General features: G+C 48.4%; 1 protein-coding gene across 6 annotated transcripts in view; it reads left to right on the forward strand.

Annotated features, from left to right (window-relative positions):
• The window catches only part of REEP1 (receptor accessory protein 1), a 93,790-nt gene that overhangs the window by 26,886 nt on the left and 50,771 nt on the right, over positions 1–16,133 (forward strand). The window lies entirely within an intron of this gene.

Below are 16,133 nucleotides of genomic sequence, written 5' to 3' on the forward strand. Positions count from 1 at the left end.
TTGGTTCTTTCCTTTGATAAAGTTACAGTAACTGTTTGTCTCCAGTGTATGGGAAAATGCTGCCAGTGCGATACTGTAGACAAGCTTATGTAAAAAATCCTTCAGTTACCCCCACCTCTTTTTATGGATGGATAAAGACTAGGTAACAAGTTCAGCCAGCTGGGAATATTTTATTATGATCACACTTTTTCAAGCAAAGATGGGAAATGGGGAACTAGATTGTCTGTACTGAACTGTTTTTGTATGTTCTGTATTTGGGGAAGAGAGGCCTTTGTGTTTTTAGATGAGGGTGGGTGGGAGAATTCTCACAGAAGAGGTAGGACTTGATTTAGAGGGAACAGGACACAGGGTGAACATGGTGAGGATTGCGTCAGAACTCCTGGGCTGTGTTAGGTTTGGCTGGATCGGCAGGTTGGGCCAGATTGCAGGATCCTGGAAAACCAAGCCCAGGATTTGGGGAAATGGTTAATACTCTGTATGGAGTCATTAAGAGGTTATGAGCAGGGAGGGAATGCCACATGGTCCGGCCACTTTAGAAGACAGTTTGTCCGTTTCTTATTAAGTTAAACATATATTTATCATCTGTCACAGCTATTTCGCTCCTAGGTATTTACCCAAGAGATATGAAAACATATGTCTGCACAAAGATTTTACTCATGTTCACAGCAGCTTTATTCATAGTAGCCTGAGGTTATGGGCGGAAGAGTGGCCTGAGGATGAATCTGGCCGTGGTGTGCACTTATGGTCAGAGCAAAGGGAAGGGAAACTGGTTAGAAGGTTCTCACAGTCCTCCAGGCATGAAATGAGAAGGGCCAGTGTTGTGAGGTAAGAAAGGGCTGAGTAGAAAAGGAAACGTTCAAAGCTTGGAACCTGAGACGTGGGTTCCAAAGGAGAGAAGAAGGAGATACGTGTGAACAAGGGATGGGTGGTACCATGGCTGGAAATAGGGCAGTGGCCTTCTTCCGACCCACTGACTCCGATGCTCTGGGGATGGCCCAGCATTCTTTCCTTTAACAAGCCCACCAGGGAATTCTGATGCACCCTCAAGTTTAAGAGCCACGGACACAGGGAAATTGGGTTTATGGGGGTATAAGATCTAAGAGGAAATACCAACAGGCTGTTGGAGATTGGGGGAGGAGGCTCAGGAGAGGAGCGGTGGGGCTGAGGTGGACACTGGGCTTCCCTGATCTGTGCACACAGGAGTGTAAGGAGTGCTCTGAGAGAGGGAGAGGCAGGGGCCCAGGCAGTCTTGGGGGTGTCTCAGTGAGACTCTATGGTTGCAAGTAACAGAAATCCGCTTCAGATCAGTTTCAGCAAGAGAGGACATTTATGGGAAGGATGCTGGGGCAGCTCCTGGAATATGAAGGTGGAGTGTCCACCGGGACATTAGGAAGGACTGAAACCAGGAGCTGAGCAACGGTGAGAACCCAGAGAGCTTCTCGCTCTGTCTCTGTCTCTCTTAATTCTTTGAACTAGCATCTCTCCAGTTCCTGACTATGTGCCTGTTTTAGGTGACAATAATGAGCTAAAACAAAACAAAACAAAGACTCGGCTCTGCCCTCATACAACATGTCTGTCTGTCTGTCTGTCTTAGCAAGAAATGTCACCACTTCTCTGTGTTCTATTCTCCTTTCTCTGTAGACATCCGTTTCTGCTTTGGTGAAACATTTGGCCAGATGGGGCCACCCCATACCTGCTGCTTTACAGTCCCCATTTTAAGTAACCTGCAGACCTCTCAGCGCTGATTCTAAATTCCTGGGGGATAAAAATCTGAGAAGCCCAGCTTGGGGCCAACGTTGGTTGAATCAGCTCTGGCTGGAGGCAGGGTCCTTGATACCTGTGTTCTGGGGGTGGGGGTGGGTGATCCTTATAAGAGAGAGGAATGGGCAGCGTGGCTGTGCCAAACAGTATCCATTCCAGAGAGCACTGTTTGCATCGTAACTAGTGTCATCTGTGGGAGGAGGAATGGGTTTTGCTTTCTTTCATAATGAACTTCTTCACAGAGCATTCCCGCAGCAACGTGGGGCCCTGTTGCGGGCTTGTGTGCCCTGATTATTAGACCCCCTTGTTGTCGGGGAGGGGCTTACTGGTGCAGAGGGATTGACACGTTGCGTTGCTTTTTTTTTTCTTTTAGGGATGGGGAGATAGCCTTTAAAGCCACTCCTCCCACCCTGAGAGTCTGATTACAAATGAAACAACTGCGTTCGGGCATCCAACCCTGAAAGATGAGTTCCAGGCTCAGAGGGGAGAGAAGGGTGTTGCGGTGGCTTCTGTGTTCCTTCCTCTTGGCCAGAGTAAACTCACTCTCATCTAGTTGGTGCTGTGGTCAATTTGGCAGTGTGCTTCCTTCTTTGCTGTGAAATCTAGGGCTTCGTTGCTAATGGTTTTAGAGCAATTGTTCCTTTGTTATGTTGGAACCTTGATGAGGCCTGGGAGACCACAGGGCATATGTGGGAATGGATCTTCACCCACCTTCCTTAGGAGGGGAAACTCCAACTCACCAGCTCCCTTTGCAGGCTTGGTTGCAAACTGCTTCTCTGACCTCTTGTCTGCCCCTGAGCCATTCATTCATTCATTCATTTACACATTCATTCACTCACTCATTCATTCATACCTGCTGCGTGCCAGCACAGTGCGAGGAGGTAGAGTTCGTCCTACTTCATAGTTTCAGTCACCCACCTTGCCGCCTCCCTCGTTAGCTTTCCCTCCTCCCCTCAGCCTTTGGATGGACCTTGGCAGAAGGTGCTCTCGGGAGTGACAGCTCACCCCAGCCTGTGCCCTCCTGGCCTGGCCCCAGCTGCACTGAGCGCCTTGTACTGCAAACCCATGATGCTCTCTCCTGTTTCTGGGGTTTGCTCATGTCTTCTCCCTTCCTAGAATGCCCCCACAATCTACAAACCCCTTACTCATCTTTCAAGATCTTCTGGAGCATCCCCTGCTAATTTAGTAGCCCAGCCTCAGCTCACAGAGCATAATTGTGTGCGATGGTCTGCTGGAGTGTCGTCCAGCTAGACTTGGACTTGGTGATTCTGGGGCTGTCCCGCTCATCTTTATATCATGACAGCGATGGATAGAGGATCGAATGCTACTGTGGGCAATAGGATGAGGGAGAAAAGGAAAAGATAAAGAAGAGAATAAAAAACCACTTACAATTCCATTACCCAGATGCATTCAGGAGGGATCCTTAAGACACAAAAATTTTGTGTGGTTGAAGTTACTGTGTTTCTTGCTTCCTCATTCACAGTAATGTATTAATATGTCCGTGTGTCCAGAAGATTTCTAAACAGGATTTTAGCAACCTTTTAAAATTGTATAGTCAATTCCTTTTTAAAAAGTGTTGGATATCTATATTATTTTCAACTTTTTATATAATAAAAATAAGCCCTGGAGTGTATTTGCGGCTTAATCTTTGTTTGCCTCCAGTGATTTCTTCTGGCTGGATTCCCAGATGCACAGTTACTAGGTCAGAGGGGAGCAAAGCTGTTAAGATTTGCGAGATAATGGCAACTTACTTCCCAGAAAGATGATACCAATCTCTGCTCCCATCTGCAGTTATTGATGGCTGGGTTTGTAAATTCTTAAAGAAGTTGGAGGCAGAAAAAGAAACACTCATGGCCTCTTAATTGGCTATGGCTTCAATCTGGAGGAAGCGGCTGCTTTTCCTGTGTAAGGGGTCAGGGCGTGGAGAAAGGCCTGTTGCCCCGAGCCCAGGGCTGTGAGCCTGGCCCTTAGTGACGAGCTCTATCAGCACCATCACACTTTCCAGGACTCGGGAGCCTCTCAGAGACACCGTGCAGCTTTCCGGAGCAGGGAGGGAGAGAAGCTGTTTGCTGACCTTCGGGCGGGGGGCTCCCAGCAGTGCTGCATTAGCCACTCGTCCATTAGTGAGGAACTCAAACACATCTGGCTTTTTAAAGCCTATCAGACATTAAAGGGAAGTGGAGTGAGGGTGAAGCGTTTGTTGCCGTCATGGTATGAGGAGATCACTACTGTGCATTCATCTGCGTGAGGCCTCCTAGCCAGGTAATTCCAGGAGCAAAGAGGGTTCCAAGAGGTCATTCACTGGCCTGGTAGGGAATTAGACCTGCCTGCAAACTGCAGCCTCTTGGACGTGTACACCTGTTGAAGTATTAAGTCTACTCTGTTGGTATTGCTTATTTTTGCCTATGTACTTCTAGAACTGGTGAGGATACTTAAGGTGGGGAGCGTGTAGCTCAAGTGGTAGAGCGTGTGCTTAGCGTGCAGGAGGTCCTGGGTTCAATCCCCGGTACTTCCTCTAAAAATAAATAAATAAATCGGATCACCCCTCCCCAAAATAAGTAAAATAAAAATAGAGAACACTTAAAGGAAAATGAGCCCAAATCAAGTTTTTATTTTCCAGCTGAGGATGATCTTTCATAAATATGCTTTAAAATTGACATCCTGTTGTCATTTAGTTAACTGAAGACATTAATTAAAACATTTGCTATGGACAAGATGGGAGACAGGAAACTAGTACCTGGAGAGTATTAGAACTCGTGTTCCCTTTCAAACTCTCATTTCATTTAATCCTTAAAATGGGAACCGTTGTTAATTTCTTATTTTTGTAGATGAGGGAACTGAAACTTAGAGAAGTGAATAACTTAATCAAAGTCATAAAGTCAATCAGTGGTCAAGATGGGATGAGAATCTGTTTGTCTGCTCCAGAGCCCCTGCCCTTCTCGGTCTTCAGGGGGTCATTTCTCTCCTCGCTCCGGGAGGAGCTGAAGAAAGCACGTTGTAAGCCAGCTGCCGTTACCTGCTCCTGGGGAGGGGAGGGCCGTGCTCCCCTAGGAAAGCCTGCTGTGGTTTCTGCTGGGGCCGAGATCTGCTCTAAGAAGCGCTTAGAGCCGGCTTCAGAGGGAACCAGATGGAGAAGTTGGACAGCTCCCAGCTTCTCTGGCCTTAGACCCTCACTGGGGGTGCTTGTGTTCAGTTGGGGTGATGTGAATTCTTACACAGACATGCACTTTTGGTGGCTACTGCTTGCCTGGATTTCTGGCTCTCTCAGCTCAAGAACTGGATCCTCACCTTTTGGTACCGTAATAACTTTGGCTTTGTTGGTGGTACTGAGGTGAGAAGGGCTTTGTGTACATGGAGGCATAATCTGCCATCGGAGAGGCCTCGGTCAGCCCCAGTGGATGTGAGTTCAGGTTGGAGAGGAGAAGGCTAATGGGACATGAGCTTTTGGGCATCAGTTGTCTGAGGTCTGAAGGGCTGTGTCAAGGCCTCTTCCTTTTTTTTTTTTTTTTTTTTTTTGCATGAACCAAGATAGATAAAACCAACTGGACTTTGCACGATCCCAAAAGGGGAATGGGATTCTCCATTATAAAGAGGCAGGGAGTTGCAGCTGGACTCCGCGGGGTCCCAGCACCCAGACTGGGAGCTGCCGTGAAGCCGCCTACTCTCACTTCCTCCCCCTCCCCCAAGACCCTGGTCTGACATCTCTGCTTCTCTAGCCACATCAGCTTCATTTTCTTTGTGTGTGTGTGTGTGTGTGTGTGTGTGTGTGTGTGTTGCTCTCTTTGACCCTGTCTCTCTCCGCGTACTTCTGCTTTTCATAGATGTAGGGGCAAACATGGACAGCTACAATGGCGGTCCCACCCTTGAGTTGATCTTTCTTTAGTCCAAGTATCCAGCAGAAACTACTAACTCAAGTTTCTCAGTCCCGGTGCCAACCCCTGGGAGACAGAACCCGACTGTTCAGGGTCAGAGGGAGGTCGGGTAGTGTGCACCTGGCTGCTGGGCCCCACCCCAGCATTTGAGAAGGGAAATTCTCCCAGGGGAAGGAGGAGGGCTGGATCGACGCCCTGTTAGTGGAAAATTGAGAGTTTAGGTCAGTTTGGCTAAAGAGGTAGAATTTGGACTGGACCAAGGAATGGAAGCCCCCGGGTAACAGACTTCAGGTCAGTTAGAAGAAACAGCTCCTTAGAGCGGTCCAGGGTAGACCGGAATGCTTTGGGTGACAGCAAGTTCCTACACGGGCAGGGGTTCAACCAGAGTCAGAAGCAGCATCCTGGGGGGTCCAGGCATCTGCTGGGGGTGGACCACATGGCCTTCAGGGTCCCTTGTGGCCATGACAGTCTGGCTGTGAGCTGCTGCCTCTGCTGCAGATACTTGCCCTGGACCCCTCTTGCCCAGAGAGAGACTGGAAGGACCTATACCAGCACTTTATTGGCATGCCGGTAGGGGAGGGGCATAGCCAGTGCAGCAGTGTTTTAACTACCGTTATTGCGGGACAGTCAGATTGTGGGTGATTTTGAATTTTGTTTTATTCTTTTCTGTCTTAACATTTTTTTCTTCAGTGAACAGAAACAAGTTATGTTTATGTGAACAGTAAGCAAGTTAAACCCAGTGGTTGAGTTTCACTAGGCCCGTACGAGTTGCGTGGCTTGTATACGGTGAACAAAATATGGTCTTTGCCCTCAGTGAACTTAAGGCCCAACGGGAGGAGGGTGAGATAACTGAAAGGAGGCTGTGTTAAATGCTAGTGGAATATTACCAAGTGTGTGGAAGGTGCACATGTGTGATATAACCTGCCTTCTAAGAAGCTCAGGGAAGTGTTTCATGAAAAGATGAGCACCAAGTCTGGCTGTAAGAACTGTGATTCTCAGCCAAGGGCAGTTTTGCCCCCAGGGGACATTTGGCAGTATCTTGAGACATTTTTGGTGGTCACACCTGGAAGGGAGGGAAGGCTACTGGCATTTAGTGGGTGGAGCCCAGGATGCCTCAATGCCTGGACATCCTTCAGTGCCTAGGACAGTCCCCCTACCCTCAACAGAGAATCCACTGCATAGAGTTGTGGCCAGTGGGGGAAGAGAAATGAGGCACAGAGAATGATGGCAGAGCACAGTGGCAGAAACGCATGAGGTGTGCACAGGAGTTAGCGGAGGGCACCCGAAGCTGGTGGGGTGGGCCGTGGCTAGGTGTGGAGGCCCTCAGTGCCAAGGCAAACACTTGGATGCTTTTGGTGGGCAGTAGGGAGCCATGGAAGTTTTCTGAGCAGTGGAATCGCTCCATCAGGAACGGTGTCATTTCTTGTCGTCCCAGCTTTGTTTCGTTGTTTGCTCGTCTGCACATCCACAGACTAAAACGCACCCGTGTTTTCCTGTTTTCCACCTCAGTCCGTCCATTCTTTGTTTCCCACGCATCCGAAGGAAAGCACTGTCAGCACTCTGCCGTGCTGACCCGTGATTCCCATCTGCTGGTGACAAAGGGATACAGCAAAAACATGATCCCCTTTTGACCGCTCTGCTTCCTGCTGCAGTTTCCAGGAATATACCATGGCGAGGGGTGGCTGCCACATCTGTCCCGATGGCCGTGTAGCAGCTCTGCTTGTTTGGGTGTTTGCTAATTCTTCACACTGTCTCAGGATGCAGAGTGGAGCCGGGGTGGCAGGGGGACAGTTCGTGCTCAGTGGTGTCCACACAGCGTAAACAGCAGAGGCCAGGGCTGGACCTGGGTCAGACTGCAGTCATGGGATGAAAGAATGCCTGAGCTAGGGGAGGGGGGGTGCCCCAGCTCTCAACAGGGTGCTCTCCCCATCTGTTCACTGCTGGTTTGCCAAAACAATGCCGGACACCTGCTGTACCAGGTCAGTACGATATGTACCTGGTCAGTAGGCCAGTGATTTCTGAATGAAAGAATGAGGACACCAAGGTCCAGCAAGGGATGGTGTGATGGCTTAAGATCATCCCACCAGTTGGGATCAGAGCTGAGCCTAGAATCCTGGTTCCTGACCCCCGGTTGGGAGCCCTTCCCCTGTGCCATACCCCCCCTTCAGCCCACAGGGACCCAGAGATGCCATCCTGGGCCCTGGCTGATAGGATCTCCCCCCATATCAGGCACCTTTACCAGCGCTCTTTGCTCCAAACCCCTCCCGCTGCCTGAATTCCACTGCTCCCCAAACCAAACAACTAACCAACCAACCCACCCGAAAAAGCAACCTGCCTTCTCTGCCTGCTGTCATGGCAAAGGAGCTGTAGAACCACCCTGCACTAAAATGCTGGGGCTTCCAGTTCCTTTAGTTGTACCCCCCAGGAGAGAATGCCTCCCAGGGGTATCTGCAGGGGTGCCTCAGCCCGTTTCCCCACAGACCAGGCAGGGCAGGGGTGCAAGGAAGGATCCTGTAGGTGCTGAAGTTTGGGCCAAACTGTCCCATCGATAGGAAAGCCTCCTTGGTTACATGCACACAGGGAGAGGGAGGGGTGTGAACTTGCCCATTGTTTTCTCTCTTTATTTTGGGAGGGACTTCAGGGTGGACCTCGGGCATCCTCTGAGGTCCTCGCTGGACCCTTCTGGGAAGAGGCATTTCCCTGATGTCACACACCCAGAACGAAGCAACACATCAGGGTAGGATGCTTTTTATGATTCCGCTGAGACAGTGACCCCTCCCCGTATTGCCAAGAAACATACACATAGGAGATGTTAGTGTCCGCTTCCCCACCCACCATCCCCAGGGAGGAGCTTGCAGGCAGTGCATTCCTGGGTCTCATAGGCACAAGAACTTGACGCAGCCCCACCCAGGACTGGTCGGGTAACTCCCACGATGGCTCCTGTGTCACCCCTCTGGTGGAGGGACACCATGGTCTTCTGCTCAGAGCCTCCCCTATAGGGAAAAATGATTTCACAGATCTGTGCAGCAGTTGTTTTCAAAGCATTTTCTTGTATGTCATCCCATCTGACCGGACCACCAGCCCCGGTGAGAACACCCCATTGTGCAGAGGAGATAAAGCCAGGGAGTTTACGGGGCACTTGTCCAAGGACCCTCACCTGGTGGGTGGTGCAGCACAGACCAGTACCAAGGTCCCCAAGCTCCAAGCATCCAAGGTTGTCACTACTCCCATTCACAGCTTAGGGTTCAAGCAGCATTACAGGCAGGTCACATCCCCTGCTCACTAGTGCTGACCAGCTCTGCAGACAGGGAAAGCCTCTGGGTGTCGTGAGTCTGGAAGGGGATCAGGTGGGTGGTTTGCAGCACAGTGCCTGGCACAGAGTAGGTCTGTGTGTCAGAAGGACATGTGACACACTCTCCCGGGGAGGGAAGGGGCGGACCCTTAGGAGGAGGAGTAGATCCACAACGTGGGATCCACATGGTCCCGCACTCTTTCGTTCACTTTCAGCAGAACCCAAATGTTACAGTTTGCAGCCGCTCTGGTAAGTGGGCTTATGTTTTAGATGCTCTCATCTTAGATAAGCCAGTCCTCATGATGACTTAAAAAGATTTCCTCAGCAATGCCGAGGATTCATCATCACACAGATAACATGTGATCAAAATATTTTACTGATGTTCTGCTGTCAAAAAAGTCGGGACATCCGCTTAGCATCTTGGTTTAGCACTGAGGATTTGAAATCTCACATTCTAGTTCAGCCCTGCCACGGTCTCGCTGTGTGATCTTAGCCTGATTATTTAACTTCCCTGATCCTCACATTCAGTGTGAGAAATGGAGATCAGAATCGTGCCTACTTCCTAGAGTTGTTGTACTTGCAAATTACAAACTGTGCTTACACATTGGGTGCTTAGAGCTGTGCTCAGTAATTGGCACTGCTCATTATGCGATGTGAATTTTTTTTCTAAAACGTGAAGCCTTCCTTCTTGGTGTTGCTTCCCCAGATAACAGGGCATCCCTTATGCCTACCCTGAGATCATGGCCATTTGGGGCTCACAACAAATGGAAAAAGAAAGCGTACTCTTTTCATTCTGAATCGAGCAAAATTTCTCAATATCGCCCTCCTCAAAGCCAACCCTTTCTGTTATTCTGTCTTGGAATTTTTCTCTCCTTTTTAGTGACCTAGTTTTATCCATTCTCTTCCGATCTGCAAAAGCAAACGGCACAGTTGTTCAAGAGTAGTTCTTATTGTATGTAGTTGAGAGGAATGTATTTTCTAAACAGAGCAAACTATTTGGTGGATTTCAGCTTCTTAAGTATTAAGCGGTACTCCACCGCACCTTTTAGAGCAGTGCCAAGGATGACCTTTCCAAGCATCGCAACTAAAAAGTTGTATTATGCTGTACATCAGAAATTGACACAACATTGTAAGTGACTGCACTTCAATTAAAAAAAAAAAAAAGGTGTTCCTTCAAAAAAACAAAAGCAAAAACAGTTGTTACCCAAACTGGGGCCTTGCTTTCCTCATTCAGGGCCCCATTTGCACACGATGGCTGGGTCCTGGAATGGTGCAGCCAGCACAGTCGAGTGGCCCGCACTCACTGGCCTTCTCCCAGGGGAGCTGTGGGCTTCTGACATCACCTGCAGGGCAGGTGTTCCCTGCTGGGCTCGCTGCCTCGCTGCCCCAGGCTTCCGCAGGTTGGCAGCTCAGGAGCAGGGTTCAGAACACGCAGACCTGTCCTTTAGCTGCCATCAGCTGGGTTTGTTGCCTAACTGTCCCTCATAATTAACGTGTCTCCCTCACAGTAAGACACGTCCTGGAGAGCCTCCTCTCAAAATTTCACTCCCTCGAAATTTCCCTGGCTCTTTTCCACTTTGCCTTCTTTTGTGGTCTCATCAGGGCGGCGTTCTGGGCACGAGCCAAACACCCTGCTTCAGACCATCTCTGCTCTTGCATGAGCAGGTGCGTCAGGGCTGGACATGGTTGGCTTTCCTCTAGCTCCTCCACTTCCGGTGAGATGACAAGAGGGGTTCGTTAGCTGCCCCGAGCCTTTCTGCTGACAAGCCCAGTGGCTTGGAATCGTGGTAATTTCTTATGAGCCACACAATTTATAACCAAGTCACCTCGGATCCTTTCTGGAGCAAATCAAGATATACAAAAATAAATATATAAAATATCAGTAGCAGGAACATACTTAGTAGTGAAACTTCTGGATAGAACATAAGTACAGCATATTCCACCCCCCTGCAACCAGAACCATGAAAAAATACAGATTTTGCATTACTCGCTAATTCATCTTCCATGTCATTACATCTGCTCTAATGAATTGAGAAGGTTTACAATGCCTTCTAAAACTGATAAATTTTATTTTGTTTTACAGTTTCAGTAAACTAAGTGAATAGCGTTGTACCAATGAAGCAGAACAGATGGAACTTGAAAAATTAAAAATTCTGTTTTCTTCAAAACTAGAATGAACCTTTTATGGGTTAAATGAGGCAGTGGCCTATACTCAGTGTGTTCTGTTTTTATAAAATTTTCAAGTGTGGATGACTTTGAACAAATATTCATGTAAAGACTGTATTTGTGGTTCATAAACATCATACATTTATTTTAGTTGTGGTAAAAGAAAACCACATAAAAGGTACCATCTTAACCACTTTTAAGCGCAGTTTTAAGAAGTTGGGTAATCTTAAGTATATTCACGTTGTGCAACCAATCTCCAGAACGTTTTCGTCTAATATATATATACGCACACACACATTTTATATATATATATATATATATATATGAGATATGTGTAAAACCACGTGTTGTTCATCTGTTCATCCATCACTGGACACTTGAGCTGCTTCCATCCCTTGGCTATTGTGAATAATGTTGCTGCGACCAGGGGTGTGCAAGTATTTCCTTGAGACACACCGTTTTTAAATCTCAGCTGCGTTCTACTCTGTTAACGTGATTAATTTTAAGCATAAAGAAATGAGTAGCTTAACCAGCAAGACCAGCCTCGTTCGGCAGCGTTGTGTTCACGTGGTCCCGCAGGATTGTCAGCGGGAAGGCTGCAGCCTCGGTATAGCTGAGGGAGAAGGTTGGAGGGACTTGGGTTCACACCTGGACAGGGTGTGTCTAGCACAGGCCCACATCCCTGATGCAAGGGAGGCTGGAAAAGTGAACATCAACCATTTTTAGCTTCAGGTGCATAAGGTGAAAACTCCCCTGCACTGGGTGGTGGGGGTCATTGCCGTGCAAGGAGCCAGAAGAATGATCAGAAGCCTGCTATACGAGCTCACCAGCAGCTAGAATTTTCACATCCCATTAGGTCACAACTGACCTACCTGCCTTGAATGGCTTGGCGTGGCTTCGGAGGTCCCACCATGACACGTTGCTTGGGTGGTGAACGTGAGTGTAGGACCAGCAGCTTCCTGGTGCTCATGTGGTCGTTGGAAACCTTGGAAAACCCTGCACTTGTGTCCGTGCTGGTTCTGCTCCATGAGTTGCCCTCCATACCTCCCTCTGCCAGAACCAGGTCTTGCCTCTCTCTGGGGTCCCACATGGGATACCAGCTCCTTGGGAACCCACCCTTCTTCCTTTCTTGATCTGTTCCTGTACTAGTGTTCAGGAGTGGATCCAGGTTTCATGGACTCCAAAGCTTTTACAATGGAGGGGAGGAGCTTTCTCAGAAAAAGTCATAAAAAATTTGACGAACGCAACCCTGGGACCCCTCCCAGGACCCATGCGGTGAGGGGCCATGTAAATCTATTGCTTACATTCATTCTTTCTCTTTTTTTCCCATTTAAAAAATTAGGGTATAATTTGCATGCAGTGAAATTCACCCTTTTAATTGTGTACTTCTGTGAGCTTTGACCAATGCATACAATCATTTGACCATTATCACACTATGAATATAGAACAGTTCCATCATGTCCAGAAATTTCCCCATGCTCCTTTGTAGTCAACTTCTCCCCCTACTCCCAGCCTCCGGCAACACATCTGTTTTCTATCTCTGGTGGTTTTGTCTTTTTCAGAATGTCATAGAAATGGAGTCAAGCAACGTGTAGCCTTTTGGGTCTGGCTTCTTTAAGCACTTCGCATAATGCATGTGAATTTCATCCGTGTTGTTGTGTGTCCCACCCACTCTGTGCCCAACACTGGAAATGCTGAGATGAGGGGGGGTCCCAGTCTCTGCACCCAGAGAGCTCACAGTCTGATGGAGGAGGCACTTGGCCCATCATCCTAGGCTTTTCCTTCGATACTTAGCGCACACAGCTTTGCCCTGCTAACTGTCTTGTTCTGATGCACCAGGCACTCCAGCTGCTTCATGATCGCTCTGAGGATAAAATTCTTCCCTTCTTGAGATATCACGTTAGACTGAAAAGAGCAAGGGGTTTGAAGCCAGGAAGACTCTTTGGATCCAACCCACCCACTTAGCAGCTCTGTGATCTTGTGTTAGACTCAGAATTCGGCACAGAGTGTGTACTGAATGAGTATCTGTTGAATGAACGAATGGAACTTCCTTGAGTCCCAGGTTCTGCCTGAGTAACAAGGGGATAATAGTCGTGACTGCACCTGCCTGCTGTGGGCATCAGTAAAGGTTTGTCCTGTTCCCCGCCCCTTCCCTAGGCCCTTTTGACACCCTCCCCGGGCAGGCACGTATACAGTGTATTGACCTCCAAGCTGGCTGCGCGGGGCAACACCAGCACCTGCCACGTAGGAGCCAGGAGGGGCACGAGCTGAGCAGACGAGTCCCCAGAAAAATCCCCCAGGTACCCCCCCAGACACCCCACAGCCACCAGCCCCACAAGTCCAGCTCAGAGAGCCCCTCAGGCTTATTGCCCCACCCCCTCTTTCATGGTGCAGACAGAAAGACCCATCGGTCCTTTCCTCTCACCAAATATTCCTTGTATGGGGCTTTAGAGAAAGTCCACCAGGAGAAGAAAACCATAACCCTTTACCAGGGGGTCCTCTGGCTGAGGGTCGGGTCTCTGGCTCTCAGATCCTGGGAGGCGACACGGGCTGGGGAGGTGGGTGCCCACAGGACAGTCGTTGTAAAGGAAATCTGTTCTCTCCTTCAACACACTCAGCAAGAGTGAACACATCGGTTGTTATTAACGAGTTATTTGTATAATTGTCTGTTTGCTGGCTGCCTTCCCTGTCAGAGGACCCAGGGCACGTGGTAGGTGCTCGGCAAATAATGACTGGATGAAAACTGTTTTGTGGCTAAAAGAATTGACATTCAAAGTTACTATTTCTGTAGAAGGGAAGGGAAGGGAGCTAGTATTTGTCATTCTGCACAGCGTCTTTGGATGTTAAGTCCTTCCCCACAGTCTCCGTGTTTAATCTGCACAGTGGCTGTTGGATGTGGGAGCTTTTCTTCTCTACATGCGAGGAAACTGGTTCAGAGTAGTTAAGAAACACACTCGCAGTCCCACAGCGAGTCAGTGATGGAGCTGGATTCAAACTCAGCTCTGATGCCAGAGCTCAGCCTCTGGATTTCTTAGGAATGGAAATCTCTACAATTTAGACATTAAAAAAAAAAACCCAGACTGGTGCTTGAGCAGGATTTGAGTGGGTTGGATTGCAGAGTTTAATGCTTAACAGCATGAATTGAAAATTTGCAGAATGTTTCTTCCGTTTTGTGCTTCTCTAAATTGGATTTGGGAGTACTTCTGTAATCCAGTTTAAATTCAGATTTTTGCCACGCACATCACACACAGCTCTAAATAAGCAATAAAACCTCTCTCTGTGCTAGCGCCATGTGGGCTGCAGAATGGTCCAGATTGGAGGCCAGGAGGCCTGGGTTTGAATCTTGTTGGGTAGGGTAGGAGGCTTTGGCAGGTCCCTGAGCCACTCTGAGTTCAGTTTTTTGTTTGTTAACTGCAAAAAGAACCCCGGGTATCTCAGAGGGTTGTGATGTGGCTCACAGGAGCAAATAAATGAATGAGATGTTTGCTCAGGGGGTTTTCCCAGGAAAAGCTGTGTATCTGTTGTCCCAAATCTGCAGAGAGGAGTAGGGGCTTGAAACACACCGGGAAAAGAACGAGTCTACAGAGAGGGGTCAGGAGAATCAGGCACCAAGGTGAGAAAGAAGGATGTGATTTGTTTCTGTTCTGCCAAGATCAGCTTGGGTGGAGAGGATACTGTCACCCGGTGTCAGTAAATTCATAATGCTGGGTCAGAGTGGAATTCCCTTGGGCAAGGAAACAGGCAGCATTCTCCCTTCCTCTCTCCTGGTCCTCGTTCATTCATCCGTTCATTCAGGGGCCACTGCAGGCGCTGAGCCATGCGCTGCAGTCCAGTCAGGAAGGCAGTTATGCCAGGCAGTGGAGTCAGGTAGTCCTGGGTTCAAGTCTGGCCTCCTCCTCTGGGTAATAGTGAAACTCGATTATTTAATTTCACTCAGCTCTGGTTTCCTCACCTGTATGATAAGGAAACAGGTGTCTCCGAGGGCCATATGAAGATGAAAAGTGATAATGCTTATAAGGAAGTTCGCACAGTTCCTGGAACTTACTGAGCACTCAAAAAAACAGTAGCTTATGGATCATAATAGCATCATCTCCAAGGAGCCAAAATGCACAGTGGGCCAGTTCTGCCGTTTTCATGTTTTCTCCCTCTGGCCTTTTAGAAGGTCCCAGAGGGTAAGCAGAAGCAGAGGCCCAAGGGTTGGAACCCATGGCAACCAAAGCCCGGGTGGTTTGCCGTGCCATGGGAACCTTGAGCTGTGAGCCCAGCCTGAGAAACTCTGCCCGGCCTAAGCCTCTGGATAAGCCCTGCGAGTGCCCTGCGCAGCAGGTGAAGGTCAGCCTGCTCAACTGTGTTTAGAACCCAGGCCCATAGTGTATCTAAGGCAATCCTGTTAGAGCTGTAGTGTTAACAGGCCCTGGAGGTGTGTTATGTTTTTTTGTGACTCCTTGTCTGTGACACATGGACCCTCCAATATCAGGACGTTGTCTCAGAGCTTGGAGGCTGATGCTTGGTTAGCTTTATCCATTTTTGGAGACAAGTGTACACACACACACACACACACACACACACACACACACACACACACACTTACGATTCTAAATTCCTCCGAATGCTTTTTTTTTAAGATCAAGTGTATCAAAACATAATTAGTTAAGTTTACCCTTTTCAGTGTGAGTGTTATGAGTGTGAGTTTGAATTCTGAGTTTCGATAAATGCATACGGTTATGTAACCACCGCCACTATCAAGATGCAGGGCGGTTCCATTGTTTCCCCAATTTCCTTCACTCTCCTTTGTAGTCAGCCCTCCCACCATCTCTGGTCCTGGCAACCACTGGTCTATTTTTGGCCCCTATGAATTTTACTTTTTCAGAATAGCCTATAAATGGCATCATACAGCTTGTTGACTTGGGACCTAGCTTCTTTCTCATAGTGTAAATGCATCTGGGACTCCAAACGCTTTTGACTGCAGCAAGAGAAATGGTTCTAATATCAACATGGAAAATTGAATAGCATTGTTGTGTACATTAATAACCAATAGAAAA

Source organism: Camelus bactrianus, chromosome 28 (assembly GCF_048773025.1).
Source record: "Camelus bactrianus isolate YW-2024 breed Bactrian camel chromosome 28, ASM4877302v1, whole genome shotgun sequence".
NCBI lineage: Eukaryota > Metazoa > Chordata > Mammalia > Artiodactyla > Camelidae > Camelus > Camelus bactrianus.